Raw genomic sequence first — 25,124 nt, 5'->3', positions numbered from 1 at the left:
CAAACCAACTCCATTTAACTTGTTGCTAGTTGCATTAGCTCAATCAACAGCATATTGCCATGTCATGATCATGCATCATATTGTTGCATCGTATTGATTGTGTTCTTCCTTGTTTGCCGGTAATTCTCCCCTCTCGGTAGACGCTGCTCCGACGCTGTGATCGTTGACACTGATGAAGACTCAATGTTATCTTCAGAAGTGCCAGCTAAGCACAACCCCCTTGTTCATTCCGATACAAGCCCACTCTCTCGCTCCTGCTCTCTTTTACTGCATTAGGACAACAACGATTCATCTGTTACTTGTTGCGGTAGTTGAACCCCTTATCCTCTGCATGACCTGTCATTGCCACAGTAAATAGCTGAAACCCACTAGCATGAGTAGGAGTTGTTTGAGCCCTGATGTGCCTACTCATTCATGGTTGTTTGTCATGCCTGCTACTTCTTAGAGTTGAGTTAGGTCTGATTCATCGGGGATGGATCGGAGGTGTGTAAACATGTCCTACTGTTGAGAGCTAAGTGTGTGAACACGATTTGGTAAAGGTAGCGGTGAGAGGCCATGTAGGAGTACATGGTGGGTTGTCTCATTGAAGCCGTCCTTAGGAACTGAGTTCTATGTTTGTGATCCATGAAACAGTTACTACCACGAATTGGGCCCGAAACCAATGGACCCTCTCGGCTTCTTGATCACCCTTGTCCTCTATCCAGGATTTGCAACTAGTTTCTGGTGTTTATAGGATATGTGTTGGCGGCCGTGCATAGTGCTGACCCTAGGGGTGGGCTATGATGCGGTAGATACACCGTGGCACGGTGTACCGGGCGCCCGTTTGGTGTCTCGGGAACCCTATTCACATCGTTCGGGGCCGTATGTGGAAACCTCGGCCGGACTCCCTGCGGATGGAACCTGGATAGGCGATAAACCTGGACTAGAGACTTGAGTGTTTAGGTAGGCCGTGGCCGACACCCTCGTTGGGCTTCCGCTTGAAGGATGCCGATTACATGTCGTGTAAACGGCGGTAAGTGGTGAGAGGGTGTGTGAAGAAGTACACCCCTGCAGGTTTAACATCATCTATTCGAATAGTCGTGTCCGCGGTAAAGGACTTCTGAGTTGCCTATAACAGTTCATACACAAGTGAAAGTGGATACTATAAAACTCGCAAGATAAGTGTGAGTGCTATGGATGGCCTTCTCATAGGGAGACGGGAGCGGATCCATAGTGGTGTATTGATATGGTGAATATGTGGACTCGTGTGCGCCACCTCAAAAGTGTTGCATGCAGTCGTAGTTCAGGTTAGCCACTGAGTCAAAGCTGGCTTGCTGCAGTCAAACTCCACCACCCCCTCCCCTTTGTTGATACCGATGCATATGTAGTTAGTTCTGATGTAAGTCTTACTGAGTACAATTGTACTCATGTTTGCTTAATTTATGTTTTGCAGAGAGATTTCAGTCTCGCTAGTAGTTTCGCGTGGACTTCAGCGTTTAGCTTGATACCTCAGCTATGATCTTGTGCCCTCGGCAGGATCTGCTGGATAGTCAGGCTTCTTAGCCTTTTTCCATTTGTAGATGTCTGTACTCAGACATGTTAAGCTTCCGCATGTGCTTTGCATTGTATGCTATGATTGTTGGTTCATGAGACCCATGTTTGTAATATCTCGCTCCTCGGAGCCTAATGAATAAATATTTAAGTTGTAGAGTTATGCTGTGATGCCATGTTGTATTTACACATATCAAGCATATTGTGTGTATGATTGAAATGCTTGGTATGTGTGGGATCTGACAAACTAGTTGTTTATCCTTGGCAACCTCTCTTATGGGGAAATGTAGTCTAGTGCTTCCATGAGCCATAGTAGTCCGCTACAGCCCGGTTCAGCGGAGTCCTGTTAGCCCAGCACTACTGCTCTGGACACTTGACTGGCCAGCATGTGTTTCACTTCGTTCCTGTGTCTGTCCCTTCAGGGAAATGTCACGCGGTGACATCCGGAGTCCTGCCTAGCCTGCTACAGCCCGGGTTCCCGGAGTCCTATTAGCCCAGTGCTACAGCCCGGATTCACGCGCTGCTGACTGACACGCTCGATGTGATTCATGTATGCCTGTCCCCATAGGTTAGTGCCGCTTTGGGTTCACGACTAGCCATGTCGGCCCGGGTTCTCTGTCATATGGATGCTAGCGACACTATCATATACGTGAGCCAAAAGGCGCAAACGGTCCCGGACCATGGTAAGGCGACACCCGTGGGAATACCGTGCGTGAGGCCGCAAAGTGATATGAGGTGTTACCGGCTAGATCGATGTGACTTGGAATCGGGGTCCTGACACTCAAAGATTACTACAACAATAGTTGCAGGTGCAGGTTATGCGAAGCTTTGACATGAGAGCGATGCTTGCTTGCTTTTGGAGTTCTTGTTCTTCTTCGATCAAGGGATAGGTTCCGGGCCAAGGAGCCTGGGATTAGCAGGGTGGATGTTGTTCTTCTTTTTCGTTTGATTTCACCCGTGGTCGGATCGTGCTCTTCTGTATCATGATTGCTATGTATTGATGTATTGTTGTATGAATGTTGTAACTTGTGGCGAGTATAAGCGTTTATCTTGTATTCTCATCTATTCAGTACATGGTATGTTGTAATGATATCCACCTTGCTATGCGCTCGAGATGCGGTTGTTCCCTAGTCATGAGTTCATCACGTGATTGGTATAGAATCGCATCTTGGGCACTGTAAGTTGGTATCAGAGCCTTACCGACCTTAGGATCCCCCTTGATTGGTCGAACCGCTGCCGTTGTTGAGTCTAGAGGAAAATTGTTTTGAGTCTTAGTTATATAGGAGAGTAGGAATTATTTTTACACCTCAGCCCCTTCATCACTCTGGTGAGGACTCCTGACGTAGATGTTTTGACTTCACCCTCCTCTTTTTCACTCAATTTTTTTTAGGATCACGCGGGTATTGTTGGATCGTTGCGATATCATTGTGACGACGGTTCTGTCTTGTTGCCTCCTGACATTTAGGGGTTGTGGCAGTGTCCCGGGGAGTTGAGCTCCAAGGTGTTTTTGTCCCAGTGCTTATCGTTTCAGTTCTTAAATACCATAGGTCGCTGACATCAAAAACGCTTCTATACTCTTTGTGGTGAGAGTAGTTTGACGACACCCAGTACTGGGGAGAGCGATCAGATGTATTACCACATCTAGTATATCGGATGTTTTCGAAGGTCTGAAGTACATCATTTTCGATGGTTTCTTGGTTTTGTGTTGATGGATGGATATAGTTGGAGCACAGGGCTTGTTATTTGTGTGATATATTGTGCCTCCCTGTATCCCCAACACCAGATTGCATAACCAGAAAGTTTCGGGAGATCATAGGTGGGAATTCAAGTAGTTACCTAGGATATCTTTCCCACAGATGCATGATATGAGATTGGGGTTCGACGTCCAGTGGTCCGCCTGTCTACAGTTGGTTTTACAGTGGTCTCGTTGTGTCTTATAGAGTCCTTGGCTATGCGGACTCGGGGATGCTTCGTATGTCATGTGCACTGCCTTGTACATGATGGTGTTGTACGATCGAGCCCGTGTGGAACCCAACACGAAAATTTCAGACGAAATCTCTGTCATATGTTTGTTTCTGGCTTATTCTGCAAGCCTAATCCTTTGTTTTGTTTTGGGTTATGGTATTTGAGTTGCTTCAATGTCAAGTGTTGATTCCATACCTTTTCCAAGTGGTGTTCTCATGTTTCTATGGGAGTGCTAATCCTTCTTGGTCATCAAGATTGTCATCCCAATTCTATTTCCAACCTGTGCGCTTCTGTTCGAGATGATCCCATCATTCTCCCCATTCGCAAGATCACCTCTCTCTTGGTAATCAAGATTGTCATCCCAATTCTATTTCCAACCGGTGTGCTTCTCTTCGAGATGATCCCATCATTTTCCCCATTCGCAAGATCACCTCTTAGTTTTCCCAACGTTGTTCCTTTCATTCGTCCCCAAGTTGCCTTTGTTTTCCCGCCCTCCCACCCTTTTTCTTCAAGGAATCAGAGATATCAAATCAACTATCTAGTTTATTCATGTGAAGTCTCTTCAAGTTTGTTCAATCAATGTTCTTACCCGGTGATTATCATGAAGATGGTCAGGAGTTTCAAGTTCATCATTCTTCGTTCTTTTTCTTCTCCGGTGGATTCAATTCAAGCTTTCGGTGTTGATAATATTACTTTCCTTATTTCAAATGCTTTTCCATACTGGTGCACCCCCTAATCATTCACCTCTCGCTATTCATTTGTTCCGAAGCACTGAAGATATCTCAAAAGATTCGTGTTTCGATTCTTATTTTGTTCAAGGCTATTTTGAGGTTACTATCTCATTCAAGCCATTTAATTCAACCTATGCAATCTCTCTTTCAAGCAACCATTTCCAACGGTGTTTATTTTGAGTGGGCCCTAACCCACAGGTCTTTTCCCAGGATCTTACCTGACTTTTCTATTTTGCTGGAGCTATTCTCTAATTCTTTTTAGAGTTTGACGTAAGAATGAGTTGTCATCAGTCATATGTCTTTCTCTAAGATCTTTCAAATTATTTTCATCATTGGTTCAACAATTCTATTCTCCATTCCAGAGTGTCTCAACAATTTTAGTGGTGGTTCTCGTCATCGCTGAAGAAGAGTTTCTCTTAAATCTTGTCCATTCTCTTGAAGATTCATGGTTCTAGCTTGATGCCATCCTCTAAAATTGTTCTGATCATCAGGAATTCTTTTCATACCCATCCGGAGCATTTCACGAGTTGTTTTCATTTCTTGATCATCCAGAAGCTATCATTTCACAAGATTTAATTTTTCTCAACATTCTGCTCTTGTTCACCAATTCTCCTAAATTGTTATTTCTTCAGGTGCATTATTCAAGTACTCTAATCAGTGGGTGATCTCTTTGTTATCTTGTATCCAAATTCCCTCAAGTATCTTTGTTCGTTCTCTAATTCTTCTTGGTGTTTCGTTCTCTTTCTTCGTTCATTTCAGATGCTTACGGTGGTTCGTTCAAGAGTTCTCTCACTTTCTTATCATACCATTTCATCCGTTCTTTCAATCATACTGGTTGTTCGTTGAAGACCTTCCTCAAGTTTGCGCTATATCTCTCTTAATCCTTTCAACGAGAATAAGTAGTATGCCAAATCCATTGCTTTCCATCAATTTAAGATGATGAAGGATAAGCATAACATAATTCTTATTCTTCTTTCACCCAAGTGATTACTCCCTTCCTTCGGAGTTTGTCCATGATGAGGAAATTCTCAGTTTCAAGTTGTTCATCTTCCTCTTCCGGAGTACCAAGCTTTCTCGGTTATCTAGTCATGAAGCTCCATGTAAATCATTGCAAGGCTTCACCTTGTGTCTTCAACTTCTCTTTCATTTCGTTTGATCATTCTTTTGTTACCCGTGTTCTCACAAAAGCTCAACATGGTGGTTCGTTAAGGATCTAATTCATTCTCGAAATGTTCCTCAAGATTCTTGTTGGGGGAGTTCAAGCATGCTTCATCTTGCATTCCAAAGTGCAATTGTTTCCAACTTATCTATGTCACAAGTTGTCGGGAATGAGATATTTATATCCATCAATTTCTTCGCTGGAGTATGTTGGTATAAATTTCACCTAATGCCTTCCCTATGGAATGTTGCTATTTTGGTGCTTATCAATGAACCAAGTTTTCTCCTATCCTCTCGACGAAAGGAGTTTTCACTTCTTCCTTGCTCTCAAGCAAGCAATTGATTCCATTACTGGCAGAATTTCAGCTCGTGTTTTGAGATGTTTTCCATAAGCCTGTGACAAGCTGATTCTTTTCTTTGTTGATTTTCCATCAACTCCGTTCAACCCTTCGACGTATGAAGGATCCGTCATGTTCATTCATGGTGGAAGTTGATGTTCTCTTCTTCGTTCTTTTCATTCCACTGTTATGTTCCGAAGGCATTGTGATGTTGCTCTCTTCACCCATCATCTTGTTTTGTCAAGATCATGTTCTTTCAATGCTTATCCATTTAACCGGGGTGTTGTGTCATCTCCTAAAGTTCCTTTTATCTTATCAAGTCTTGCCCCTCTTTCAGTCAGAGTGCGGTCGTATTCTTCCTTTCTCATCTCGGTTTAAATGGAGTGGTTTCAAATCTATCTTCTCCCTTGAGCCCTTGGTTCTCGTAGTATTCCTTTGCTCCTCTTCCTAACGAGATGTTTTCCATTTCGTTCATCTCTTTTCTATCATTCATTCAAGTTTTAAACCTCTCAAGGTTCTTTGGTTTCACTCGTTTGTCAAAGAAGAAACTTTGTTTTACCTCTTGCTCTTCCGCCTCTCTCTGGTGCCATCCCTAGATCTCGGGGCGAGATCTCTTGTAAGTGGAGGAGAGTTGTAATGACCCGAGACCGATGCTCAAGATGCCTTTCATGTTTTGCGTGTCAGCTGTGTTAATTATTTTTTTGTTGCATTCATGATATCATCATTCACATTGCATCAGCACTTTGTTGCCGTCATGTTTTCAAAACATGCATCCGCTCATAGTTACCACTTCTTCCTTGTCTTTGTTGACCTCCTCTCATATCAACCGGACCACTCTCTTCTATCTTCTTCTCCATGGCCTTTTGTCAGGCACCTTGTCTTTGTCAACCTCTCTCAGATACCCTCGTGCAATGTCCGAAAACCTCTCCCAAACCCGACCTGCACGGTCATGACCGATGGGTCCGGATCATGCCCGAACATCCCTAAAATATCTTCAGTTTTTTTGTTGGACTCTCCTGGCATATATCTCCCTAGCCATCCGATTACAATCGTACGGATTAGATAGCACCTACCCTAGTCTCAATCGCTATATATATGAGCCTAACCCTAGAATTTAGCAAGATGTCCCGTCAGTCCTGTCGCGCCGCCACCCACACCCTCTCACCTTCCTCCTTAGGGTCCTCCCTGATCCGTCCCTCCCCAACCAGCTCTCGCCACCACGCTCGATCCAGCGCCTCCCCTGTCCCTCCTCGATTCCCACTGAACCACCTAATCCATCCATCCATCCAACCAGTGTTGATCCCTCAATCCAGGAGCTCTTGCCCGAGGCTCCAAGCTCCCCTGCCACCACGAACACGAGCGCCATGGCACTGTGCCCCTACCGTCCTAGTAGCAGCAACAACAGCCTCGCCAGAGTCGCCACCCATGGTATTTCCCTGCCGTCCCTCTCCTTTCTCTTCGTTTTGCCCATCCTATCTCAACTCTCTGCTTTTGCAGGAATAGAGTTAACTGGAAGGTTACCCACGATCACTTCTGAAGAGTCCTCTGCCTGAGCTGCGTTCATCATGTTGACATTAGCATGCTTGGGATTATGCTTGACCACTACATTGCTGGCAGATCTCACAGGAGGAGGAGGCCGAATGCGCCTTTGGTTGAAGCATTTGTTCGCATAGTGCCCTTTCTACTGACACTTGTTGCAAGTAACCTCTAAGAGTGGACGGTGATTAGGATCACTTGACCTTGGAGCATGAGACGGAGCTTTGTTCTGATAGCCTGGGTTGGGTGGGTGGGAAGATCCATTGCCACCCTTACTCTTCTGCTGATAAGGCTGACAGAACGGAGGAGGAGGAGGAGGAAACCAGAACTTCTGTTTCTTAGCTACCACTTGAGTTGAAGAAGAAGATGGAGTTGCATCCCTGACTCTCTTCTTAGACGCGTCGCACTTGAGCTGAGCAGCTTCTTGCTTTAGTGCCATGTTGTAGAATTCATCTTACTCGGTCGGCTCAGAAAGCACGAGAGCTAGTTGCAGATCTTCTCTGAGGCCACCTCTGAATTGATATATCATGCTCTTTTGATCAGGGACGTCTTGTTTAGTGAAGCGAGCGAGCCTCTAAAACAGAATGTTGTATTGGTAAACAGACATGCTGCCTTGCTTGAGATTGCGGAACTCCTTGCGCTTACTCTCAGCAACACTTTGAGGAATGTGGAGAGCTTTGAAGTCTCGGCGGAAATCATCCCAGGTAATCACACGACCTCCTCTGGAATCTTTGTATTGTTAATACCACTCAGCAGCTTGGTCTTTGAGTTGGAACGAAGCAAACTTGACAAAGTCCTCAGGCCTGACATTGCTACACTCAAAATGTCTGCAGATATCCATGAGCCAATCATCGGCGTCTGTGGCCTCGACACAGTTACTGAAGGACTTTGGCTGGTTTGCGAGGAACTGATTGAGGGTAGCACATTGAGCTTGTTTGTTGCCATGGCCTTGATTTCCTTGGTTGCTCTCTTGCAAGAGTTGCAAAAGAATCTGCGTGTTGGCGTTGGTGGCGGCCATGATAGCTTGCCATGCCTCCGGAGGTGGAGGTGGTGGTGGAGGTTCTGGATTCTGACGAGTTGGAGGAGCCATCCTAAAGAGGTTGACATCCGTTAGCATCTTGAAAGACATATATTCAAGCTGAATCAATGGATCAAAATTGCAACATATAGCCTTAACATTCGAACAAGAATGAACGAATGAATTCCAAAGTAAATCATCACACTTCCATAAGTTGAGAAGCCACTTAGAGAGAGATAGAAGAATAAAACAACAAGGTACGGATATGAGCAAATAATTGGTAAGGATTACCCAATCACAAACCAAATATCTGCGGGAAGAAATACTAGCGGTACATGAATTCCCACCTATGAAACTCCCGAAACTTTCTGGTTATGCAATCAGGTGTTGGGAATACAGGGGAAGCATAATATCTCACCCAAAACTAGCAAATCCTACATCCAGCTGTATCCATCCTTCAACACATAACCAAGAAACCCTCGGAAATCATTTACCTCAACCTTCGAAAAGCATCCATTATACGAGTTATGGCGATACTCCCGAACTCCCGCCCTAGTACAGGGTGGCGTCGAGGTTATCTCACCGACAACTCCATAAAGGAGATTTTCGATGTCGGCGAACTTAGGTATTCCATAATTGCAACAATAAAATTGTGACGACAACACCTCGGAGCTCAACTCCCGGGGACACTGCCATAACCCCTAAATGTCAGGAGGCACCAAGAACAATGTTCTCGTCACAAAACCACCGGAACGATTCCAAGATACCCGCGTGATCCTAAATTTTTTTAGTGAAATTTGAGAAGAGAAGAGTCAAAACTCTATGTCAGGAGGCCTCACCAGAGCAACGAAGGGATTGAGGAGTAAACAGAATCCTAGTCTCCGATATATATAACCCTATAAGACTCAAAACATTTTTTTCTGACTCAACAACGCCAGCGATTCGATCAAGCAGGGGGCTCCTAAGTCGGGGAAGGCTCTGATTAACAACTTGTAACACCCACGATGCGACTATATCTCCCATGTGTCAGAGCATGACTTAGACGCATAACCGCATAGTAGGCATGTCGCAAGAGGGGAAATCTTTACACATCCCATGTACTGAATAAGAAAGGGATAAAGAGTTGGCTTACAATCGCCACTTCACACAATACATAAATATAGCATTACATCATCCAGAATACAATCAAGGTCCGACTACGGAACCAACATAAATACAGACAACCCCAAATGCATAGATCCCCGATCGCCCCAACTGGGCTCCTCTACTGCTCGTCCGGAAAGGAAGCATAGTAATGTCCTGAATCCTCGTCGAACTCCCACTTGAGTTCGGTCGCATCCCCTGCACTGGCATCATCGGCACATGCATCTGGTTTTGGACGTAATCTGTGAGTCACGGGGACTCAACAATCTCACACCCTCGCGATCAAAACTATTTAAGCTTATGGGTAGGAAAAGGTAGTGAGGTGGATCTGCAGCAAGCACTAGCATGTATGGTGGCTAACTTACGCAAAAGAGAGCGAGAAGATAAGCAAAGCACGGTCGAGAAGCTATAAAGATCAAGAAGTGACCTTGAAACTACTTACCTTCAAGCATAACACGAGACCATGTTCTCTTCCCGGACTCCGCCGAAAAGAGACCATCACGGCTACACACGCGGTTGATTCATTTTAATTAAGTTAAGTGTCTAGTTTTCTACAACTGGATATTAACAAATTCCCATCTGCCCATAACCGCGGGCACGGCTTTTGAAAGTTCAAAACCTTGCAGGGGTGTCCAACTTAGCCCATCACAATCTCTCATGGTCAACGAAGGATATTGCTTCTAGCGGGAAGACCCAATCAATTTTGGAATCCCGGTTACAAGACATTTCGACAATGGTAAAACAAGACCAGCAAAGCCGCCCGATGTGCCGACAAATCCCGATAGGAGTCGCACGTATCTCGTTCTCAGGGCACACCGGATAGGTAAAGCTACGAGTAAAACCAACCCTCAAGTTGCCCCGAGGTTGCCCCACGGGTCGCCCGTTTCGGACCAACACTCAGAGGAGCACTGGCCCGGGGGGGGGATTAAAATAAAGATGACCCTTGAGTCTGCAGAACCCAAGGGAAGGTATATGGTGGTAGGTAGGCAAATGGTAAAACCAAGGTTGGGCCTTGCTAGAGGAGTTTTATTCAAAACGAACCGTCAAGGGGTTCCCATAACACCCAAACACGTAAGGAACACAAAATCAAGGAACATAACACTGATATGATGGAAACTAGGGCGGCAAGAGTGGAACAAAGCACCGGGCATACGGCCGAGCCTTCCACCCTTTACCAAGTATATTGATGCATTAAAGTAAACAAGATATAATAATGATATCCCAACAATATCCATGTTCCAACAAGGAACAAACTCCATCTTCACCTGCAACTAGCAACGCTATAAGAGGGGCGAAGCAAAGCGGTAACATAGACAAACAACGGTTTGCGGGTAAAGGTGGGTTAGAGGCTTAACATGGAAATATGGGAGGCATGATATATCAAGTGGTACATATCGCGGCATAGAAAAAAAGCAAGCAACTAGCAAGCAAAGATATAATTGATTTTGAGGGTATGGTCATCTTGCCTGCAAAGTTCTCCGAGTTGATGAAAGTTTGATGCTCGTAAGCGTACTCAACGAGTTCCTCCATCACGTACTTGTCTCCCGGCTCTACCCAAAGCAAGAACACAAACAAAAGTACCAACAATCAAACGCGGTGCAATGCGCAAGCAACATGATGCAAAACATGGCATGGCATGTGAGATGTGATATGCAATGCATATGTGTGCTTCGGAAAGGAAAGATTGAACCAGGCATCAACTTGCCAAACCAAGTGTGCCGCTGGAAAGATGAGTTGATTTCGATTGAAATCGATATAAAGATCACCGGAATCGGATGCACGGTTTGCAAATGGCAAGCAAAACAATAATGGCACAATTGTGCGATTAACAACACGATGCCATCTAAAATGCAACAAGAAACTATGCTACTGCACTCCAACATAGCAACAAAGCACATGGCAGTGATCTACTCAAGATGGTTGACAAAATATGAACACTGAGTTATACACACAAGAACATGTTCAAACAAGCATGGCAAAAGTGCAAAAGATATCAGCTTCACAAACTTAGTGAAAATACTAACATGTCATGAATTAACATCAGGAAGCAATGTTTAGAGCAAGATAACAACATGCTACAGGAACAGAACATAGTAATGCAAGTCATGGCATGAATCTACTCAAAGCATAGAACCAAAGTCCCCTACTTACCATAATTAAAAAGTATCATAAGATATGATGGCACCCATGTAAACATAGCAAGTTTCGATAACAGATTCAGACTTAGCAGAAAACTAGACATGGTAAAAACAGAATTATGAAGGCCTCTTTGCGAGCTCGATTCACTCCATAATCATAGAAATAGAAAGAATACATGTTCATGAAGCTAACCATGGCAAGAACACTCTCATAGCATGCATGGATCAACTACAACAACCCTGGCAAAATTCATTAACACGTAAACAATCTGCCAGGAACATTTTATAGCAAAAGTAGAGCAAGTTTGAGTCATGCTAGGTCACTCCATAAATGCAAATAGGGACATGGATGCATAGAGCATGAACATATGTCTAAAACATCCTTAATGAACATACTCAAAAGAAGCATGGATCTCGTTGTAGAATCAAGGATACCTGGCATAAAAATAATAGCAGGGCAAAGACTTGGTGAAATTCTAAATCCCTAAAATCAGCAATATTATGAGAGCTACTTTGCATGCTTGTGGTATTCACCACAATTATCACAAAAATACAAGGCATACACCCCTGTAAAGATGGCATGGCATAGCCCAAAACACATGTAGAGCTCATGACCATATGCAGCACACAATAAATGTAGCAAAAATGACAAATGCTCATACTCTACTAAGAATCAACACCTAACATTTTATAGCACTCTTGCATTAGTCATTTGGGCATCAAGATGGACTCAAACAAGCATGGCACAATAGAACAAATTGAACAACACATCATGGTGAACATTTAGATATATCATGCATGCAAAACGGAGCTACGGTGACCAAGTTATGGCATGTTGAACAGGGCTTGAAAATAATAGAGAAAAAGACTTAGGAAAAATTTCAACCTCCAGATCTAGGGTTGACTTTGGCACGCGAACCGAGGCAGGGTCTGGATCTCTCGCCGGAGATGTGGGACGCGCCGGAGTAGACGGGGAGCTCGCCGGCGAGGTCGTGGTAGGGCGGATCCGGCCGCGGCTCGCCGGACCCGACCGGTCACCGGCGAAGGGCGGCGGCGCGGGACGACCGAAGCCGGGTGGCTGGGAGCTCGACGCGGAGGCGGGGAGGGTCGGCGGCGGTCGGAGAAGTCGGCGGCGAGGAGAGGAGGCGCGAGGCGGCGGCGGGCGGAACGGGCCGCGGGGGCTGGAGGCGCGCTTCGGCAGGGAAGTGGGTGCGACGCCACTTGGCACTCCTTGATTGACCGGGCGGCGGCGAGAGGACGCGTCCGGTGGACGCGGACGTGTCCGGCGGCGCGGGAGGAGCGGGGTTAGGGTTTTAGACCTGAAAATTGGACAGGGAGGACATATTTATAGGAAGGAGGAGTTTGGAGAGTCCAAATGAGGTGCGTTTTTCAGCCACGCGATCGTGATCGAACGGTCGAGAGGATGGAGGGGGTTTGGATGGGTTATTGGGCCACTTTAGAGGGGTGTTGCGTTGCAACACACACAAGGCCTTTACGGTTCCCCGGTTAACCGTTGGAGTATCAAACGGCCTCCAAATGGCACGAAACTTGACACGCGTTCTACCGGTGTTGTACCAAGGCCGCTTGGAAAATATCGGTCCATTCCAAGGAAGTTTAACACCCGCACAAGAAAATAGACAAAAAGGGGGCGCTGGAGGACGTGTGAGTGCTGGATTGCAAAACAAACAACGGGGAAAATGCTCGGATGCATGATACGAACACGTATGCAAAGGCGATGCACATGATGACATGATATGAAATGCATGACATGGACAAAATGCAAAACGGAGACAAAACCCAACCGTGAGGGAATCTCATAACTTGGAGCCGGGAATTGCAGAGTCGGAGTTAGTTACATCAGGGGCGTTACAGTGCTTCTCTACGGACCAACATCGCCGCCGGCGTGCTCCGCCAGGATCCGGCGGATCTCTGTTTCCCCTGCGCCGCTGCCGCACCGCCATGTTCCCGGAGCCGCGGCGCCCTGCTTGCGTCGAGCCGCTGCCTTCGCCGCTGTAGTCCCATCGCGCTGCCCTCTGCTTGGCTCGCCTGGATGCAGCCGCTCGCTCCATTGACCGCACGAGCATCGTCAGCGCCTCTCTTCCTCGCTGGCCAAGGCCCAGCCTGCTACGTGCTCCACCGACATGGGTCGAGGCCCTTGGTGAGCTCCCGCTTATTCCACCGCCCCGTGCGATTCCTGTTATGATGTGCCCATGTTCATGTATAGCCCAGTTTTAGATGAGGCTTGTTATGTTTTTTTCTTCTGCTCTGACGAATTTAGCTATTTATCCGGAGTGTGCAGATTTGCAGAAAAACCCTTTTAGTTCATGTATTTAATAACTCTTCAATGATGCATCAGATCAAAATGATTTAAACATGTAAAATGCTTAGAATTTCATCTAGTTTCATAATATTCCACTTTCATCTATGTTTAAATGCTTAAAATGTTGTTTGATTAAATTTGTCAAATGCCATGCTAAAATGATTTATTTCACAACTAAATAACCGTAGATCCGAATTAAATTAACTTTATATGTAATTGGGGTAGAAAATGCATAGTTTAACATGGTCGCATTACTTTGCATGTTTAACAACATTAAAATATGTTTTAGGGCAGAACAGTACCAAATTCAAAATATGTATATGGGGATTTTCCAGAATTATTGTTTGTTGTTTCCGACCTCATTTAAATTGCCTAAAATGTGTAGTTTACTTATGCCTCACTTCTTGCCATGTTAACCAACATTTAATATTGTTGAGTACATAACCGAGAGTGAACTATATAGTTGATGTGGTGTTTCTTCATTATGCAACTCGTTGCATATTGAGCTCCACTTAATTTGGAGTATTGTTTGTTGCACTTTGCCATGCCATGCCATGCTATTTATACTAGACATGCATCATGCCATGTTTATGCTTGTGTGTTTACCATGATGTTTGCTTCTTTCTGGTTGCGCTTCTCCTGGAAAGTTCCTGTTACCTTGCGATTGTGAGGACCATTCGACTATGTTGGTTCATCTTCTTCATCATGGACTCGATCTTCTTCCTAGAGGGATTTCAGGAAAGATGACCATCTCCTTGGATCTCACTATTATCTTTGCTATGCTAGTTGTTTTGATGCTATCGCTATGTCGCGCTACCTACCACTTGTTTATCAAGCATCCCAAATTGTCGTGATAGTGTCAAATCTTTTCCACCATCCCAGCAAACCTTTGTTTTGCTATGTTACCGCTTTTCTCAGCCCCTCTTATACCGTTGCTAGTTGCATGTGCAGTTGCAGGTTGTTCCATGTTGGGACATGGATTCTTGGATATCATGGGATATCACAATATCTCTTATTTAATTAATGCATCTATATACTTGGTAAAGGGTGGAAGGCTTAGCCTTTTTCTTTGTTGTTTTGTTCCACTCTTGCCGCCCTAGTTTCTATCATACTGGTGTTATGTTCCTTGATTTTGCGTGCCTAACATGGTGAGGGTTTATGGGCCCTTCTTGATAATTCGCTTTGAATAAAACTCCTCTAGCAAGGCCCAACATTGGTTTTACCATTTGCCTAATAACAACTAAAAACTTACATAGGGACCGGCCAGCAGACGAGGACTCTTAATCAACCCCCGGGCCAGTGATCCTCAGTGTTGGTCCAAACCAGGCATACTGCGGGGCCGCCTCGGGGCAACCCAAGGTATTTGGTATACACCTGTAGGCTGACCTATCTGATCGTGGCCTAAGATGAGATACGCGTGGCTCCTATTGGGGTGTCGGCACGTCGGGAGGTCTTGCTGGACTTGTTTTACTTTTGTCGAAATATCTTGTGCACCGGGATTCCGAGTCTGATCAGAGGGTACCGCGATGGAGGATTGTTTCTGTGGATGGTGAGCTTGTCATGGGCTAAGTTGGGATGCCCCTACAGGGCTTAAACTTTCGAGAGCCATGCCTGCGGTTATGTGGTAGATGGGAATTTGTTAATATCTGGTTGTAGTGGACTTGCAGTAAACTCAATTACAATACACCAACCTCGTGCGTAACTGTGACTGTCTCTTTTCGGGTGCATTCGATAAGAGAACACACTTGGGTTATGTATGAACATAATTAGTTCTGGATCACTTCTTGATCATTACTAGTTTGCGACCGTTTGCGTAGTTTCTCATCTTACTCTTGTACTCGTAAGTTAGCCCCACATAATGCTTAGTTCCGCTGCAACCTCACCTCTTATCCTTTCCATACCCGTTAAGCTTTGCTAGTCTTGATATCCATGGTAATGGGATTGCTCAGTCCTTGTGTCTCACATATTACTACAACAACAGTTGCAGGTGCATGTTTTGCAAAACTTTGACGTGAGAGCGCTGCTTGCTTGCTTTTGGAGTTATTCTTATTCTTCGACCAAGGGATAGGTTCCAGGTCGGGGAGCCTAGGATTAGCAGGGTGGATGTCGTTCTTCTTTTTTATTTGATTTCATCCATAGTCGGATCCTGCTCTTCTGTATGATGATTGCTATGTATTGATGTATTGTCGCATGAATGTTGTAACTTGTGGCGATTGTAAGCCTTTATCTTGTATTCTCATCTATTCAGTACATGGTATGTTCTAATGATATCCACCTTGCTATGCACTCGAAATGTGGTTGTGCCCCAATGATGAGTTCATCACGTGATTGGGATATAATCGCATCTTGGGTGCTACACCCTCAAGGCCAATACACCACAAAGCAGGAGAAGGGTTTCACACCGCAAGGTGGCCCGAACCTAGGTAAACTGCTATGTCATGTTTCCTTCCTGTTCATCGAGATACCCGTGAGATTGGTGAATGAAATATGCCCTAGAGGCAATAATAAAGTTGTTATTTATATTTCCTTATATCATGATGAATGTTTATTATTCATGATAGAATTGTATTAACCAGAAACTTAGTACATGTGTCAATACATAGACAAACAGAGTGTCACTAGTATGCCTCTACTTGACTAGCTCGTTAATCAATGATGGTTAAAGTTTCCTAACCATAGACATGAGTTGTCATTTGATAAACGGGATCACATCATTAGAGAATGATGTGCTTGACATGACCCATCCGTTAGCTTAGCACTATGATCGTTTAGTTTATTGCTATTGCTTTCTTCATAACTTATACATGTTCCTATGACTATGAGATTATGCAACTCCCGAATACCGTAGGAATACCTTGTCTGCTATCAAACGTCACAACGTAACTGGGTGATTATAAAGATGCTCTACAGGTGTCTCCAATGGTGTTTGTTGAGTTGTCATAGATCGAGATTAGGATTTGTCACTCCGATTGTCCGAGAGGTATCTCTGGGCCCTCTCAGTAAGGCATATCACTATAAGCCTGGCAAGCAATGTGACTGATGAGTTAGTTGCGGGAAGATGCATTACGAAACGATTAAAGAGACTTGCTGGTGACGATATTGAACTAGGTTTGATGATACTAACGATCGAATCTCGGGCAAGTAACATATCTATGACAAAGGGAACAACGTATATTGTTATGCGGTTTGACCAATAAAGATCTTCGTTGAATATGTAGGAGCCAATATGAGCATCCAGGTTCCGCTATTGGTTATTGACCGTAGTTGTGTCTTGGTCATGTGTATATGGTTCTCGAACCCGTGGGGTCCGCACGCTTAACATTCGATAACGATTTGTATTATGAGTTATGTAATTTGATGCACCAAAGTTTGTTCGGAGTCCGGGATGAGATCACGGACATGACGAGGAGTCTCGAAATGGTCAAGACGTAAAGATCGACATATTGGAAGGCTATATTCGGACATCGGAAAGGTCCTGAGTTATTCGGGTATTTTTTGGAGTACCGAAGAGTTACACGAATTCGCCGGGGGAAGTAGTGGGCCTTAATGGGCCATACGGGAAAGGACAGAAGGGCCTCAAGGGGTGGCCGCGCGCCCCCCATGGCAAGTCCAAATTGGACTAGGGAGGGGGTAGTGCCCCCTCTCTTTCCTTCTCCCTCTCCTACTCCTTCCCTCTCTCCTCTCTTGGAAAAGCAAGGGGACTCCAACTAGGATTGGGAATCCTAGTTGGACTCCCCCTATAGGCGTGCCCCTATAGACAAAGAAGTTGATTTCTTAGCCTTGTGTGGTGCCCCCCTCCATAGTTTTCCACCTCGTTCATATTGTCATAGTGCTTAGGTGAAGCACTGCGTCGGTAACTTCATCATCACCTTCACCACGCCGTCGTGCTCACGAAACTCTCAATCAGCCTCAGCTAGATCTAGAGTTCGAGGGACATCACCCAGCTGAACATGTGCAGATCGCGGAGATGGCGTGCTTCGGTACTTGATTGGTTGTATAATGAAGACGTTCGACTACATCAACCGCGTTACTAAACGCATCCGCTTTCGGTCTACGAGGGTATGTGGACACACTCTCCCCGCTCGTTGATATGCTTCTCCTAGATAGATGTTGCGTTATCGTCGGATTTTTTTTTTGAAATACTACGTTCCCCAACAGTGGCATCCGTGCCAGGTCTATGTGTATATGTTATATGCACGAGTAGAACACAAAGAATTGTGGGCGATAATAGTCATACTGCTTACCAGCATGTTATACTTTGATTCGGCGGCATTGTTGGATGAAGCGGCCCAGACGGACATTACATGACCACATTCATGAGACTGGTTCTACCGCCGTGCTTCGCACACAGGTGGCTAGTGGGTGTCTGGTTCTCCAAGTTTAGTTGAATCAAGTGTGACTACGCCCGTTCCTTGTTGAAGGTTAAAACAGCACACTTGACAAAAATTCATTGTGGTTTTGATGCGTAGGTAAGAACGGTTCTTGCTAAGCCCGTAGCAGCCACGTAAAACTTGCAACAACAAAGTAGAGGACGTCTAACTTGTTTTTGCAGGGCATGTTGTGATGTGATATGGTCAAGACGTGACGAGATATAAATTTTTGTATGAGATTATCATGTTTTGTTAAAGTTATCGGCAACTGGTAGGAGCCTTATGGTTGTCTCTTTATTGCATAAGATGCAAGCGCCATATAATTGCTTTACTTTATCGCTATGTGACAGCAATAGTTGCAAAAGAAATAGTTGGCGAGACGACCATGTGATGACACATTGATAAAGATCAAGATGATGGAGATCATGGTGTCATGCCGGTTACGATGGAGATCATGACGGTACTTTGGAGATGAAGATCAAAGGCATAAGACGATGATGGACATATCATGTCACATATTTTGGTTGCATGTGATGTTTATCTTTTATGCATATTATTTTGCTCAGTACGATGGTAGTATTATGAGATGACCCCTTACTAAAATTTCAAGGTATAAGTGTTCTCCCTGAGTATTTACCGTTGCGACTGTTCTTCGTGCTGAGACACCACATGATGATCGGGTGTGATAAGCTCTACGTTGACATACAACGGTTGCAAGCCAGTTTTGCACATGCCGAATAATCGGGTTAAACTTAACGAGGCTAGCATCTGCCGATATGGCCTCGGAACACTAAGACCGAAAGGTCAAGCATGAATCATATAGTAGATATGATCAAAGTAGTGATGTTCACCATTGAAAACTACTCCATCTCACATGATGATCGGACATGGTTTAGTTGATGTGGATCACGTGATCACTTAGGTGATTAGAGGGATGTCTATCTAAGTGGGAGTTCTTAAGTAATATGATTAATTGAACTTTAATTTATCATGAACTAAGTACCTGATAGTATTTTGCATATCTATGTTGTAGATCAATAGCTTGCGTATAGCTCCCTGCTTTATTTTTTGATATGTTCCTACAGAAAAAAAAGTTGAAAGATGATAGTAGCAATGATGTGGACTAGGTCCGTCATCTGAGGATTATCCTCATTGCTGCACAAAAGAATTATGTCCTTGATGCACCGCTAGGTGACGGACCTATTGCAGGAGCAGATGCAGACATTATGAACGTTTGGCAAAGCTCGGTATGATGACTACTTGATAGTTTAGTGCACCATGCTTTATGGCTTAGAAACAGGACTTCAAATACGTTTTGAACGATACAGAACATATAAGATGTTTCAAGAGCTGAAATTTGTATTTCAAACTCATGCCTGAGTCGAGAGGTATGAGACCTCTGACAAATACTTTGGCTACAAGATGGAGGAGAATAGCTCAACCAATGAGCATGTGCTCAGAATGTATGAGCACTACAATTGCTTGAATCAAGTGGGAGTTAATCTTCCAAATAAGATCACTAGTCACTATCACCAAGTTACTTGAACTTCACGATGAACTATAATATGCAAGGGAAGACATAAACGATTCCCCGAGCTCTTCGCGATGCTGAAATCGGCAAAGGTAGAAATCAAGAAAAGAATCAAGTGTTAATGGTTGACAAGACCACTAGTTTCAAGTAAATGGGCAAGGGAAAGAAAGGGAACTTCAAGAAGAATGACAAGCAAGTTGCCACTCCCATGAAGAAGCCCAAAGCTAGACCCAAGCCTGAAACTGAGTGCTTCTACTGCAAAGGAAATGGTCACAGGAAGCGGAACTACCCCAAATACTTGGCGGATAAGAAGGATGGAAAAGTGAACAAAGGTATATTTGATATACATGTTATTGATGTGTATTTTACTAGTGTTCATAGTAACATCTAGGTATTTGTTACCGATTTAGTTGCTAAGATTAGTAACTCGAAACAGGATTTACAAAATGAACAAAGACTAGTTGAGGGAAAAATGACTATGTGTGTTGGAAGGGATTCCAAGGTTGATAAGATCACCATCGCATACTCCCTCAACCTTCGGGATTAGTGTTGAACCTAAATAAACGTTATTTGGTGTTTGCGTTGAGCATAATATGATTGAATCATGTTTATTGCAATACGGTTATTCATTTAAGTCAAAGAATAATTGTTGTTCTGTTTACATGAATAAAACCTTGATGGGGTAATTCTACCTTCTCCCGAATTGGAAAGTGCTTCATCACAGAAATCAGTTCCAGTGATTCCTACACCAATTAGTCAGGAAGCTAATGATGATGATCATGAAATTTCATATCAAGTTACTACCATACCTCGAAGGTCAACCAGAGTATGGTCTGCATCAGAGTGGTACGGTAATCCTGTTCTGGAAGTCATGTTACTAGACCATGACGAACCTATGAAATATGAGGAAGCGATGATGAGCCCGGATTCCATGAAATGGCTTGAGGCCATGAAATCTGAGATAGGATCCATGTATGAAAACAAAGTATGGACTTTGATTGACTTGCCCGATGATCGGCGAGCCATAGAGAATAAATGGATCTTCAAGAAGAAGACTGACGCTGACGGTAATGTTACTCTCTACAAAGCTCGAGTTGTTGTGAAAGGTTTTTAACAAGTTCAAGGAGTTGACTATGATGTGACCTTCTCACCCGCAGTGATGCTTAAGTCTGTCCAAATCATGTTAGAAATTGCCGCATTTTATGATTATGAAATTTGGTAAATGGATGTCAATACTGCATTCCTTAATGGATATCTTAAAGAAGAGTTGTATATGATGCAACCAGAAGGTTTTGTTAATCCAAGAGGTACTAACAAAGTGTGCAACCTCCAGTGATCCATTTATGGACTGGTGCAAGCCTCTCGGACTTGGAATATATGCTTTGATAGTGTGATCAAAGCATATGGTTTTATACAGACTTTTGGAGAAGCCTGTATTTATAAGAAAGTGAGTGGGAGCTCTGTAGCATTTCTGATATTATACGTGGATGACATATTGTTGATCAGAAATGATGCAGAATTTTCTGGAAAGCATAAAGGAGTGTTTGAAAGGAGTTTTTCAAAGAAAGACCTTGGTGAAGCTGCGTACATATTGGGCATCAAGATCTATAGAGATAGATCAAGATTCTTGATAAGAATTTTCAATGAGTACATACCTTGACAAGATTTTGAAGTAGTTCAAAATGGAATAGTCAAAGAATGAGTTCTTGCCTGTATTGTAAGGTGTAAAGTTGAGTAAGACTCAAAACATGACCACGGTAGAAAATAGAAAGAGAATGAAAGTCATTCCCTATGCCTCGGCCATAGGTTCTATAAAGTATGCTATGCTATGTACCAAACCTATTGTGTACCTTTCCATGAGTTTGGCAAGGGGGTACGATATTGATCCAGGAGTGGATCACTTGACAGCGGTCAAAATTATCCTTAGAAGACTAAGGAGATATTTCTCAGTTTTGAGGTGATAAAGAGTTCATCATAAAGCGTTACGCCGATGCAAGCTTTTACACCGATCTGGATGACTCTGAGTCTCAATCTGGATATATATTGAAAGTGGGAGCACTTAGCTTGAGTAGCTCCATGTAGAGCATTGTAGACATCACTACTAGGAAAAGACTAATTAGTGGCGCACCTGTTTTGGCCATTAATGGTGCACTACATGTGTGCCACTATTAACACGCCACTAGTAACAAGTACTAATGGCGCTCCCCTGGTGCACCACTGGTATCCTAGATAATAGTGGCGCACCTGGTAGTGCGCCATTAATATATCCCCTGGTGCGCCATTACTATGGCTCCCAGGGGGCCATATTTACCTTGTGCTTTCGGTTACTAATGGCGCACCTCTAGATAATGCGCCACTAGTATGTTTATTGCAGCGCACCACTAAAGTGTAGTATGGTGCGCCACTAGTATGAATATTAGGAATTTTTTTTCTTTTCTGATATTTGCACAGGTTACAAAATATATTACTGCACAGAATATAGACAGCACAACATATAAACAGCAGATTTATCGAATACAATAGAAGATTAGTCTCCGAATACAATTCATCATATTAGTCTCCGAATTCAAAAGACCAAACAAAGTTAGAACATTACAAGTCTCAAGACCGCGAGTAGCGAGTTTGTCTTCACATTACAAGTCGATATAGATCATCTAAACTACCATCACATAGAAGAGAGCTGCGGTCATCATGATGAGCATCATCGTGATGAAACTAGTCTTCATTTGGTTCCTCCTCCGCTCCCTCCTCTCTCCCGCTAGATAGCACGCGTATCTAGCTTCCGCATCAACCCTAGTGGTGTACCCTTTGTAACTATTACCGCTGAAATGGTGAACCTGTCTCCGACACTCCTCCCAATCGCCGTAGACTCCGGGAACCTTACCCTTGTACATGACATATGACGGAATCTCTATGCACTAGACAAACAAAACGTTAGTACGAATTCATAGACAATACATAAGCAGTATATAAGTATGCAACAAAAGGATCAGAAGAGAAAAGCAACACATTAATTGCACGATTCATGGTCCTCCTAATAAATAGCATCGATTACATATAAGTTGAACGACTGTCCAAACCAAAGAGACATACAAGTTCATTAAAGTTTAATTACAACATGAGCTACTCGATATTTCAGAACTACATAGCATCACTACTTTCGACTCGACCCAGGGACCGAAGCGTGGATGAAGCCACCGTCTTTTGTGATGGTCATGAAATCGCGATCGTTGTCAGCCTGCATTTGTAGCGTTGTTTCTATATCGCTGTTGGACGGTTGATATCTAAGGTAGAACTGCCCCGAGGTACGAAGGACATCTTGATGGATGATTTCCGCGAGCTCCGACTGGATGCGAAAGAATTCTTGTCTGAGGTCCGCGTCCTGGATTGCCGACAAGCGTCCGGCCCAATCTTTGAGACTATTTGGTAGCAGAAGGTGATTATGGTCCCGTACGATTGCCTGCATGTGATGGAGGGTGTAGTATGAATCCTTCTAACCGCCAGGCGGCTGCTTGATGCGGGGGAACATCGTTACGTGGGTGAACACGTGCTTGCCGTACTTAAAAATTGGCCTCCTGAACGTGCCTCCAGATTTGGTGTATCCGGGGAGAACATCATCATGAACTTTCTTGATATTTGTGTAGTCCTTATTCGACTGACGGTCCGAGTCGAAATACGTGGCCATGGAATAGTTTGGGCTTAAGAGGATGAGTGTACAACGTGTGTCACTGCACAAAACACGGAATGTTAGAGATAAAATTGAACGATCGAAATCTAAGAAATCATATGTTACGGGGCGCTGAGGGGATGACTTACTCGGGAAAGTAAGGTACGAGGAAGTTATCCTTATCTGGGTTCGCCAGAATGACGCCTTCGAGGTATGAACTCGCGACTTGCCGGTCCCCAATGTCGCCTAAGAGCTTGGCACGCGTGTAGAATGGGTCGACTATCATGATGTCCGGGGTCTTGTCTCTAATGATCCCCATACTTAGCGAAAATAGCCGAATGAAGGTGTAGTGCAGCGGATGAAGGTTAAACATAGTGAAGATGTCATCAAACTGCAGGATGATCATACCCCCGATGGCGCTATCGACAAAGCCCTTGCCCTCTGGCACCTTGGCCATGAAAACCGGGTATGCCACATCATTCTCGGAGAGACGCCGCTTCTCCAAACAAAGAACACTGTCATGCGCATAACACCGTTGCAGCATTGAACAGATTAGTCGGTAGCATCGGCCTACCCACCACATGCACCCTCCTTGAGATATCCTTAGATGAAGGTGGCCCGTCTTGAGCACGGATCGTACTCGGGGCCGGTTGGCTCGCACCCTTGTTATTCTTTCTTTTCCATCCCTTCTTATTCTGCTGTAATGGGATTGAGTTCTTCTCAGAGACAGCCTTCTTGACTGTGTTGGGGCTGATAATATTTCGCACCTCGGCTATCTGAGGCTAGGTGAAGGCGGCAACTGGAGGCGTCTCCTAAATGCCAGATGACGCCTGTTGCAACTGAACGCCAGACGACGCCTGTTGCAATTGGGTTTCTCCGTGGTACCATCTAGATCGCGATCATCTTTTGCAGGGTTGGGTTCTTGAGAAGGAGGCCCCAAGAATTTGGAACATCCCTAATTTTCAATTTGGAATGTTATACATAGTCATCCATGCATATCATATTTCATTTGCTTTTCGTCTCGCGATCCTCGAAAATCCTAAGCAACTCAAGGACCCTCAGAGAGAGTTGGGGATTTCCCTGTTCTCATATTTGATTTTTATCAAATATTGAAACGAGGATTTTTGATTTTAATTATTTTTCTCTCTAGAAAATATTTCACATTAAAATAAGTGAGAGGAGATAATAGGACTTCTCCAAAATAATTGAAATATTCCAGGAAAAATATTAAAATCATTTATTTGATTTTATTTGATTTTATTCAGATTTTATTTGCATGAGAAAAATTGCAGGTTTTCAAAATTGCATTTTAGGGCCAAGAAAATGTTCATCCCGTTCTAAATATTTTATTTAGACGGTGAAAATTTGTTTTGGCATTTTTAGATGTTTATTTATTTTTCTATGATTTTATTTCTGTCGGCGAATTTTTTTAAATAAAGTTCTCGCGCCCGACTGGGCCTAAGGCCCAGCCGAGCCAGGCCGGCCCGCCCGTGCCACCGCCTCTCTCGCCCGCGCCGCCGTGCCCGGCACGGACACCGATGAGTGTCCGACTCGGACTCCTCCCCGGGCGCCCCCTCACTGAAGCAAGCTGCCCCCCCTTTTAAAAGCCCGCCACCAAGCCCCCCACCACCACCACCGCAGCCGCCCCGCAGCCACCACCACCGCCCGCAGTCGCCCGC

The sequence above is a fragment of the Triticum dicoccoides genome, chromosome 2A, assembly GCF_002162155.2.
Source record: "Triticum dicoccoides isolate Atlit2015 ecotype Zavitan chromosome 2A, WEW_v2.0, whole genome shotgun sequence".
Taxonomy (NCBI): domain Eukaryota; kingdom Viridiplantae; phylum Streptophyta; class Magnoliopsida; order Poales; family Poaceae; genus Triticum; species Triticum dicoccoides.
The sequence above is the reverse complement of the archived record's forward strand: the minus strand, read 5'-3'. Positions refer to the sequence as shown.